Genomic DNA, 12084 nt, shown 5'->3' with positions numbered 1-12084 from the left:
ATGTGAAAGATCAGGGAGGGAACAGGCAGAACATGGCCAGAAGAGAAGGTCAGAAAGCAGAGCAGCAGATCAGGTAGAAAGCACAGGGCAGGGAGCAGAAAGCAGAGCAGAAGACTGGGTGGGAAAAGGAGATGAGAATGGCACTCATGAAGGGTGTGGAGCTAATTTGTGGCATACCTCCCCCCCAAAATTACCCCCCCACACACAATTTTAGACCAGTGGCCTAGCACCTAGAGAAGTCAGAGGGATTGGGAGATTCAGGAAGGCCTTAGGAAGAAAAGGTTTAAACTTACAGCCAACATAGTGTGCTAACCATTAGGTACAGGTTGGAGAAGGACCTAGAATATAGCTCTTCGGCCTCCTGGTTGAATCCCTTAGCCACTCAGCTTCGTGGCTAAAACATTGGATAGTCCTCTTCTCCTGGTGTCTAACACCAGTTAATCATGTGCAGGGATGGATCAAGGGGAGGTGCAGTGGTGTTGATGCACCCCCATTTCAGTCAACCACACTATGGAAGCAGCAGCTGGATACTTTAAAAGTCCCTGAAACCAGTAAGAAATCTTTCCTCCCTTCCCCACCAGCGTGTCCCCTCCTCTCCACTGTCTACCACTGCAGTTGTCTTCGGCTGCCCTGGGTGTGGAGGAGAACTTCAGAGCCACTCTTGCCTACTCCAGCTGGGCTGTGCAGAAAGCTGGGCTCAGCCAGGGACAGTTGCAGCATTAGGTGGATCCCTTCTCATTGACAGTCTCCCTGGTGTTTTCTGCCAGCCCAGAAGCAGGCATGGGGAGCAGAAGCAGCAGAACCTGCCCAGTGCTGCTGCTGCCACTGCTGTCCCTAGCCACACTTAGATCCACATGCAGCTTTGTTGGACCCAAACAGGAGCAACTCTGGAGCATCCTGCTCCTGCCCCCGGACAGCTGGGGACAGTAGCAGTGACTGTAGGCAGAAGGAGAGTGGGAAATGGAAGGGGGGGGGGCAAACTTCTGAGCACAGAGGGGATGAGAGGTGGGAGGGAAGATTCTTACTTGCTTGAGGGTTTTAAAAAATTGCCGTATGGCTGCTCTCATGGGACTATCTGCCCACCCTGTTTTGGGGGAGGAACTTGAGAGCTGGGGTGCAGCATCCCCTCCTTACCAAGATCCTAGATGCCCTTATGCCCATGGTCATAAGGTTTGCCTGGCTACAATTTGGGGACTTACACACACTGTACAGATCTGGGTACCTGCCTTGCCGGTGTTCATCCTAGAATGCATGCTCTGGAATTGTGTGGAATAGGGTCATGGACTATGCAAATGGGCCCCAAATGATGGTTATGCAGCTACGTAAGTGCCATGTGGGCATATGAAGTGGCTGCAACCCACCCAGTGAAGACAATCTTCAGAGGATTTAGCTGCCAAGCTCTAACAAGTCTCAGCTGAGCATGTGCAAACTGAGCTTTTTTTAAAAGGTTTGTAACTTGGCAAACTGTGAGTAAATGTTAACTGGGAGACAGCGGAAGATTCATCATTGACAGAAAGGTAATCCCACTGTCTACTACTGTACTAGAAAGTCATTGCTACAAATCAGGTCTAAGCAAAACAGCTGGAACAAGTTTCTTAAACATAGGTGAAACCACATAATCTCTCTTGATTTCATTCTTGGACATGGATAAACCACTTGTGCTGAATCTTTCAAAAAAAGAAAGAAAGTCTGCCTGAGGCATACATCCAGGCTGGGAAATACCAGCCTGAACCATTAAAGTTTGACAAACTTAAAAGCAACTGAAAACAGCCCCTTTATTAAATAGGGTTTTATAATAACATGTATCACCGCGGCTGTAACTCTAGGCAGCACAGTCAGATAGCTCTGCTTATAACACAGAGATCTAAATCTGAGTCTCTTACATTAAAAATCCTATGGGTTTTTTTTCACAAGGTTAGCAATAGTAGCTCCAGTTTCCCTAGCCAGATCCTAAACTGGGTCATTTAGATTCTCATTTCAGTTGGATTTGGGATTCGTGTTCTCTTCCCATTTTACAGTACCCTCTTCTGTAAAACAGTGGTTACATTTGCTGTATATGAAGTTATGCAACTCAGGGTTTGTTTTTTTTTCGGTGCAACAATTGTGTGTTACTAAGACTTCCACCTGTGCACTGAGACAGCAGCCATTTGTTCTCAGACATTCTTCATTCTGGTACTACAGAAATGCAGGTGTCTTGTGCTCTTTGTTGAAGATGTTATTTTTGTTCTTTTTTTATTTCCTTTAATCTAAAATGAGCATGGTAGAGGCTGAAAGTGCATGGCTGCTATTTGTGTACAGAGAATGTTAACAAGGTTGCATCCTAAAAGCAGAATAAAATTCATCCTTTGAATAGTTTTAAAGGGCATCCTTGGAGGTAAAAAATGTGATCGATCTGTCTGTCTGTCTGTCTGTCTAACAAATGTACTCACTGTGTTTTGAATCGCTAATCAAGACCCAGCCTTCATTTAGGCTGAAATGCACAACACATGAAAAAAATTCCCTATTAAGTTAATGGATATTTGGGAACAGCTTTTCTACTCTAGTGCTAATTTATTTTTCAGAAAAATAAAATTATGTTTTTAATTTAATTTGCTTAATTTTTTATGAAAAAATAGTCAGGCAATTATGAACCATATGAAAAGCTGTAATGTTCATCTAACAGAGCAATTCAATCAAAGTTCTGTTACACTTTTCCTTTTAAAAAAAGGCTGCTTAATGAATCACTGCTTTTTTATTAGATGGTTTAATTACAGTTTGTTAATGGAAATATTGTACAAATTGTTCTTGGAGCCATGCGTCCTAGAGTGCATGAACAAAGAGAAAAGTTGTGTGTGTCATTGAAGTAGCCTCATTTCAAGCAATCACTAATGTGGGCAAGTGAGAGGACAAAAAGGCAGCTTCTAAATTGTGATGTCTACTAATGAGCTTCCATCATAGGATGAGAGTATTTAAATACACATACAGTTCATACTAATTCATAAATATGAAGGATATTGGTTCTGTTCCATGTTTTTATACTCTGTCCATCAAAGAAGTACCTGAACTTTTCTGCACATTGAGCCGCCCATGTAGGAATTATTGATGGAATCCTAAAGTGAAAACTTCCCAATCTGCTTTTTGCAGTACCATGGTTTCTGGCAGTACTTGGAATCTAGGTAAGATGAGCCAGTAAAAATCATGATCTGTAGCAGCTTTGCTGTCTCTTAAGGTTTTGTATGCATGAAATTGTTGAAAATTGTTAGCTTCAACAAGGTTTCTGATCACCTGAACCCTTCTAACCATGGACAAGTTCAGTACATTCTAATATAATAAAAGCATTAGTCTGTCTGTCTGTCTGCTCAGGTTGGGTTGGCTGTGAGGCAATGGGAGCCTGGTGGCTCCTCCAGGGCTGTGGGTGGGTAGTTCCTGCCACTGTGTGCACTGCGGAGGAGCCGGGGCCCGGGGGGGGGGGGGCACGTCCCCCCCCCCCCTGGCTCCCCTGTGCTGCACCCCTGGGCTATGGTTGCCCCTGACCTGGCCCAGCTGAGGCCCTGTTCATGGTGACTGGGGCCCCTGGCCAGGCTGAGTTGATGGACAATCAGAACCTCGCTGCCCAGCCCACCCAGTGGCAGGACTTGCATGGTGGCGCGTCACACCTTTGTCAGAGCAGTGGCAGAGAGGCAGGGATCAAAGGCAGAGTACAGCCCACAGCTGCAGCCCACCCTTGCCCCATACACAGACCAGGGTCCATGCCCCCTGCCCTGGCTCCCCCATGCCATGCCCCTGGCTGAGCCTCTGGGCTCTGATTTCCCCACAACCTGGCCCAGCTGTGGCCCCAGTCACTGTGAATGGGGCCCTGGCTGGGTCGGGTTATCGGACAATTGGAGCCCAGTGGCTCCTCCAGAGGTGCGGTGTGGCGGAGGGGGGAAACAGGTCTGGAGTCAAAGTGAGGGGAGGGGTGGGCCCAGAGCCAAATTGGTGGGGGAGAGGGGGGGGAACAGACTGAGACCCAAAGCAGGGGAAGGGGGAATGGACCCTGACCTGAAGAGCGGCAGAGAGGGGGAAAGTGGGCCTGGACCTGAACCAGTGGGGGGGAGGGGGGAGTGGGCCCAGACCTGAAGTGGAGGCGGGGACCAGACGCGGGCCTCTGTCCCTGCCTGCCCATCATTCTTGATGGGCAATTTGCTAGTATCTTTTATATTGATTAAGTCTACTGCTAGGATTAACTGCATAACCTACATAGAACCATCCTGACCTGCTTTTCAGTTATATGCACTACTGTAAGTTTATGTGAATGTAGAATTTGGCTGGAAATCAGGAGAGCATGGATATAATCCTAGTCTTTCCATGTACTCACTGGGTGTGTCTACATAAGATGCTAACTGTGCAGTAGTTTAATTATACTGCACAGTAGCACATCATAGCACAAACAGTGGTAATATGCTACTGCACAGTATTATTATGCTACTGTGCAGTAGCAACACTAAAAAGGTGCCCACCGGCACTACTATGCAGTAACTGCAGTTACTGTGCATTTATTTAGTACTTGATTATACAAGTACTAAATTAAATGTTCAGTAACCACCACTGCACATTAATGAACAAATAGACACACCTGCTGTGTGCCCTTGGATAAACCATACTAACTTCCGATGGTTCAAATTGTGGCCTTAAAATGGGGAACACATTATTTGTCCACCTTTGTAAAATGCTTTTGCAAGCTGTGGTTAAAAAGTGTAAAGGGTGTTTATAAAAAGAGTACATACACAAATGCAAGCATGCAAATGTATGCATATTCCCACACATATACACACAAGCCCCGTTGCAAACCTTTTCCTAAATGACTAATAATCCTAGTTTCTTCAGTTCTTGGATGCATGACTTGAATCACCTGAAAAGGGAAAGATTTTCAGAGGGCTTCTAAAAATTTTCACTGATTTCTAACAATCTTGTTTTTTAAGATGTTCCAGGCTGGCTACTCAAAAATAGGAACAGTCCAAATAATTTGTCTTCCTGGAAATTTGTATGTGCAGAAACCTACTTGCCTAGACACCTGCATGTACTGCAAAAACATACCTGGGTGTCAACACATGTACATGTATAGTTCTGTATACATACATGCAAGTGTTTATCCATATATAATTAACACACATATGTGCAATATGCTTATACATTAAAGTAGAGAGCATCACAGACAGGAAGCAAAATATTATAAATAAATATACTGGATTTGAAACTGACTTATAAGATCAGTTAACACTTAGTGGGAGGAAAGCAGCTACCTGGGACTCATACTTACAAACCCTGGGAAAATTTAAAACTTCCCCACAGCAGCATGGAGACAAATAAAACAACAGAACAATTCAGACTAGGGTTGTGAGATAAATTAAAATGAATTGCAGAGCTGAACTGATTTATATCAAAAGATGAGCGAGTAAAGACAAAACTATGTCAACAGTTCAGCAACCTGCATTTTCTTGAGAGCATCACATAAAAAGGGGGGGGGTGGGGAAAGCCATTCACATATTTTCATGGTGGAAGGGTGTCATATTTCTTTTTCAGATGACTTACTTGTATATTTCTATAGACCTATATGCATTCCAATAATCCCTTGCACTGAAAGGGGTTTCTTCCAGAAGCACTACCTATAGCCCAGGGTGGTTTGCAAATGAGGGACCAGATTCTTTTCACCTATGGTTCTGAATGTTGAACCAAAACAATCAAAGAAGCATTAAAATAAGTGTCCATGCTCATTTTTAACAATGTATTCACTGGCCATGGATAAATCCTAACTCAAGGTGGGTTTGAAGCACTCTAGTCAGTGGCTAGCTGGGTCAAAGAGAGAGGGGCCATGAGCCTGTGAGAGTATGGGTTAACATACCTGGGGGGTGGGGGGTTGCATCATCAAGTGTAGACTCACACATTTATGTACAGAGATGCCAGGTTCAATCTCAGCCCCCAACTACTCACTTGGAGGTATGACATCAAAATACTGCTGACCAAGAAGCTCTCCAATATGCCCAAGAACCTTATCTGGGATAGAGCAAGATACTCCTTAAAGAAACAAGCAAGAAGGTGATATGGATCAATTGCTGCCTTGAATCATCTTTTCCAGTACAGAATTTCATATAATCATAGACAAGTAGGGCTGGAAGGGACCTCAGGACATCATCTTGATGAAGCATCTGCTTATGGCTGGATCTTCCCTAAACAGCCATCCTATATGTAACTTGTGCTAGCACACTAAGGCTGGGTGATGCACCAGTTTTTGTGTCCCGAGTGTGCCAGCAGCCCTGGGAGCCCCTCAGGCAGACTAGTGACTGAGGTGCCCCATGGAGAAGTGTGTCCCTCACCCTCACTGCCCAAGAATCCACTTAGAACCTGATGAACATGATATTCTTTATTATACATAACAAATTTATATACATAAATGTTTTAAAAATAATAATAGCAATAATAGCAACAAAACTAACAATTTAGATAACATTTACAACTACAAAAATAGGTGGATAATTCCAGCACACTGGGTGGCCCCACTTGTGTTAAACAACCTAAATAACTAAATTCACCTCATTATAACCCTTTAAGACAGTTCCCCCCATAACCCAATTGATTTCCTTCTGGTCACAATCCACTTCCCATAACACTAAATAGCAACACTGCTATAACTATGATCCACCACTAGATGTTGGAGGTGAGGCTTCTGCTGCTCTGGGAAAAAACATGCTCTTTTAATCATTCCTGGTAACACAGCAAAATGAGCTCTGAACGGCTGTTGCGGGCTGTTTGTTTCCTTTACTAGAAGATTGTTCTCGTAAGCAGTTTCCTTCTGAAAATACACTTGTTACAAGCACTAGTGATTAAGTGTCCCTGCACACACCCATGCTGGTTTGTTTTCTCTCAGCCCACTCCCTCTTGGGGCTGTAATCCCCTCCCAGCATATCCACCCGCAGACAGGGGTTTCTCTCTGCAGGTGTCTCACTCTGTGGCTTGAGCCTTCCCAGCTCTGATTTCACCCCAGCATCTTAGTCAGACATAACTCACGGCCCAGACATTAGCCTTTTAAGGGCTCTGCTGCTTCTCCCAGCCCCAGCAAGCCTACCAGCTGTGCTTACCAACCCCTCCCCAATCTTTCCCTGGCACCTGTGTCCCTGGTTGCACAGCTCCAAACCCATTGGGGGGATCAACTTCTTACAGGACAACACGGACTCTCCTCCATCCTGATGCCTGCTGCCTGGGCAAGTTTCAGCTGAGTCTCTCCTGGCTTGGGCTGAGTCTTCATCCCCTCTCTCATGGGCTGGTGTCTGCTCACTCCTTTCTCTTCAAACTTCTTATGGCTCAGTAGAAAGCAATCAGGGCCCCCGGTTTGCAATGTGGGCTCTGGTCACAATATAAATGCTCCAATAAGAAGCATGCATTGTGCGCTGCACACCTTCCTGTCTGGTAAAGCATCCTCCTGCAAAGTTTTGCCCCCCTTTTCTTGCAGAGCTCTTAAGTACAGCTCACCCACTTGGCTTGCAGCCAGGTGAGCTTTGAAGATGTTACATATATAAATGCGTCTCAAATCTGCATTAAAAAACTTACAAGGACAGAGATTCTTTTTTCCAGTTCTTGAACCACCTTCATAATGAGAAAGTTCTTCCTAATAGCTAACCTAACTCTATGTTCATGCAATTTAAACCTGTTACTACTTGTACTATACTATATGGACACAGGGAACAGTTGATAATCATCCCCTTTGTAAACCTTTTATGTATTTTGAAACTGTTACCAAATCCCTCCTCATTCTTCTCTAGACTAAATAATTACTTCAGACAGTCCTTTGAGTAGTCTAGGATAAATCTTATGAGACCCTGATGATTTGAAAGCATTTATCTTATCTATGTAATCTTTCTCTATTCAAGATTAAGTATCAACTCCCTTTGTCCTTGCTTTTAACTGTGCTTGTCATTTGACAGTTGACCTTTTTTGGGAAAACTAAACTAAAAAAGGCATTAAATACTGTAGTGTTCTCCTCCTCGCCAATTAGTTTTCCCTCTTCGTTCAGTGACGGTGCAACCCTCTCCTCAGTCTTTATAAGTTTCTATTACAAAGCTTCTCCTGTTCAACAGATGTATAGGACCATTCTGAGGGTTCATAACAACTAGGTGCCAACAATACTTTCAGTAGGATGATGTCACCTAATTTTTTATCTCCATCTCGTCTGCCCCTGCCGATGCAGTTTAAAACGCTAAGCTAGTGTCCAATGAAGGTTAGGGTGAAGTGGATGAGACTCATCCCAGATAAGATTCAAATAATGTTTCCAGATAATGGAACAGGGGGCAGATAATATAATGATTAAAATACTGGACCAGGGCTCAGGAGATCTAGGTTCAGTGTCTGTTTTCATGATACCTGGTTTAGACAAATCACATAAGGCCTGATTCAGTACTATCCCTTGGCCCACCTATGTCAGAGAAAGGGACTTTACCCCTTACCCACAGTTCCACCCAAGGAACACACCTGATGTAGCATAACTCCAACTCAGGTGCAAAATCAGCCCTAACTGCATGCTGCCTCCACAGGGGTATAGACTGGTGAGCTGAAAAAGGGACTGGCCCCCCAGCAATTCTGCATTCTCATAACAGAAATTCTGGCAGCAGCTGAACATGGGGTGCAGTGATTCATTCTGTGACCCAGTAATATGGCAATAATAACTGGCTCCTTCAGAAGCAAGTTGGGAGGATAAATCCATTAACATTTGTGAAGTGCTCTGATACTATCCATCAGATTCTCTATAAAAAAAAAAAAGAGATTATAGGATAGTGTAAACAACCAGAGGAAATGGTTAAAAATAGAGTTGATCATCAATTTTCTGATGAAATGGAGTTTCAAAAGAAAATGTCAAGTCCTGGAACTCAACAGAAATAATACTGATTCACAGACCTTTCCCCAAATTGCAATCCAGTGCCTGATGGAACCTACATTGCTTTCTGGCAGGATTTTGACTCCACAGTTTCTGGCCAGTTCCTTTATGTAGACTGCTCTGGGGAGGGGAACGTTACCAGTGTCGGTTTCTGAGAGTCTTCCCTGCAATGCCAGGGCTTCATACCATGGAACTGGGAGCCTCATTCTACTTGGGACTGTCAGGGCTTCCAGGTTTCCTGCTGTGAAGCCAGAAGCCAGGGAGTTTCGGATCAAGTTTTTCAGGGTCTGTAGCTTGGTAAAGACACTGCCATACAAAAATGCTTCCAGACTTCCAGCACAGCCTGACTGACAAATTACTGGACTTCCAAGCAAGCAGTCATAAGAGCTACACAGCACTGGAGTCTGGAAGTACTGGGATCCTTGACTCCAGGCAGTTCTCGGGAGAGTCTGTCTTCTAGCCACAGTCCCTAGAAATCCTAGCAGCTGCTGAGTATAGCTGACATTTTCACAGCAGCAGTGAAATTGACTGGAATGTTGTTTTCAGCCAGCAGCTGCTAGGGACTAGGTCTCTATGGGGAGCACACTCTTTTCCTGAAACTCCATGTATATATATTTACTAGGTGCTTTCTTTTTGGAAATTCTGTTTTATGAGAACTACCAGAATATCAGCATTTCTTGCAACCAGAATCCTCTGATTTGCAACCAGAGCTTCTTATAGCTCTACTTGAGAAGATGAGCCATCAGTGGAGGAAGTATACTTCATATTTGTTGATACATTTCTGCAACTGATGGGGCAGGGCTTGTTGTCTCCTCAGTTACTTCTTGATATCTAGATAGGCATGGATGCCAAGAGAGCGTTATATCATTTGTGCCTGGAAAGCTCACTGGGCCGTGCACTCTTTCTTGTGAGTACCTTGCCATGGTTATCCATTTTCCTGCCACCTCTAGGCTGGAATGTTGTTCTGCACCCTTCTTCCCTGTGAGCCTGCCCCTTAAAAATCTGGAAATTCCTATTACAGAATGCAGCTCCTCATTAATCGAAGTAGTGCTTTCCATGGCAGCATATTACATCAATGTTCAGTGAACTGCACTGGCTTCCTAATGGATTTTCAGGGACAGTGTCAGATGTGAGCTCCGACTTACAGTGATTTGACTTAAGATCCTGCAAACCATTGCTTATTATTTCAATATGGCAATTTGCATAAATGTTAGCCAAATTAGGTCTTAAAGCATTAAGTGTTAAAGGTCATAGTTATCTGCGAGACTGCTACATTCCTAGCATGATAAAAGGTGCTCACGTGCTAGACACTCAAGAGAGCTAACTAGATGGATAGATGTGGGGGAGGAGATGGATACAGAGAGATTAAGAGGCAGGAAGAGAGATTGATTATTATAAAAGGAGATTAGAGTTTAAAAATACAGTAGCATAGTGCTTGGGTAAAGTTAGCTATCCTGTAAACCACAGAAAGTCTGAGCCCAGAAAGCTATGCTGAGGGCATTTTTTAATCAGTACATCAGGAGTTTAACATACCATAAAACTAAGCAGTGTAACGATACTGATCATTTCCTACAATAATGGTTGCCAGAAGCCTATGCATTTTTATAAGAGCCCTGCCAAATTAAAGGTTTTGTCACATATTGTTCCTCTGAGGGTTTATAGCTTGATAGAAAATTTGCTGTTGGTGAGAGGGGAACTTGTTGTACAAGTGGGAGTGACATTTGCCTGGGAGTGAAATTTTTCACCTAAAAAAAAACAACCCACAGAAAATTCATAAGGAAATGTGCTTGAAGGTACACTGCAAGAGTTTTGGATTAAGAGACGCAGTGTAGGTTGTCTACATCTAGTTGAACCTCTGGCTTTTTTTTTCTTGGCAGGACTCTAATATCTCCAGACCATCTTCAATAGGAGCCAGTCAAGCCATGATTTAAAGATTGTAAGTGATTTTGATCCTTTCAGAAGGGTTTTTTTTATTAGATATTTAAGGCCAATGTTTCTTGTTTCAGTTTAAAACCAGCATTGTGGCAAAATGCTGCTGCTTATCTCCTCTCATGGACCAAGAGGTATCACTATTGTTTTTGGATAGCCCCTTTTATTGACTAAAGCTGCCCTCTATGGACCAGCTTCACCCGCCTTCTCGCTGTACACTTCTCATCTTTTACCATAATCTCTACCATTGCTTATCATTGCCCTTGTGAGATCCTTCTCCAAATCTCTGAACTACTATAAAAGGCTACTGAGAAAAATCCAGATTGGCCCTTTGGGCCTCTCCAACTTTAATAATGCAATGCCTAAAATTAGGTTTGTAATCCCAAAGGCTGGTTCAAAGAAAAAAAAAAAAAAGGTTTCTAGGTATCTAGGCATCCAGTACAGCCGGCGGGGTGCATTAGGTACACTTGGGTGTGTCTACATGTATGCTTTACTACACAGTAGACATATTTACTGTGCAGTAAAGCATCACCATCTGTACATGTGTGGCAATTGGGCTGGTGTAGACTAGTTTACAGTGCCATCAGATAATCCCATCAGACACAGGTACTATCCAAAGGTGAAGTAAATTACTGCACTTAAAGGCACGTGTAGATGGTGATGTTGGGATAGGTTTACTCTGGCTCAGAATGGAACCGGAGTTTATTTAGTCCCATTAATTGCATATGTAAACATGCCCCCGAAGGGCAATTCAGAAACCTTGAATTCTGAATGGGGAAATGTCTCAAACTAGCCAATAGGAAATATTAAGTAAAAGGGTATATCTGAGCTCTTTCCTCCTCTGGAGCTCAGGCACCTGACTCAGGGATGATCAGTCAGCATCTCTGTCCAGTCAAGAACTAAACTGAAAGTTCTCTTCTGAGGGCAGGCATCTCTCTAAAAAGAGGTGCCCTTCAGTATTAGACAGCATTCCTCTTCTGTACCTGTGGCTGTCCATCTGCAGAATGGATACGTAGCTCTGGCATCAGATGAGAAGAGGCTTACTCCAGTGGTACAAAAGGTCAAGCCATGCACCCCAGGGGTAGGAGGACTGAGATTACTACTGCTAAGAGGAAGCGATGGGTGGAGGTGGTTGGTGACTTTCCTGCAGGGCATGGAGGCATCCATCCACTGGCCTGACCTGCTGGCTTGGGAGGTCTGCTGCCTGCCAGAAGCCCATATTCAAGATGTTACAGAAAGGTTGCTTACTCATCTGACCCTCTTGGCATGTC

This window comes from Alligator sinensis, unplaced genomic scaffold, assembly GCF_000455745.1.
Source record: "Alligator sinensis unplaced genomic scaffold, ASM45574v1 scaffold758_1, whole genome shotgun sequence".
NCBI lineage: Eukaryota > Metazoa > Chordata > Crocodylia > Alligatoridae > Alligator > Alligator sinensis.
This window is presented reverse-complemented; position numbering follows the sequence as displayed.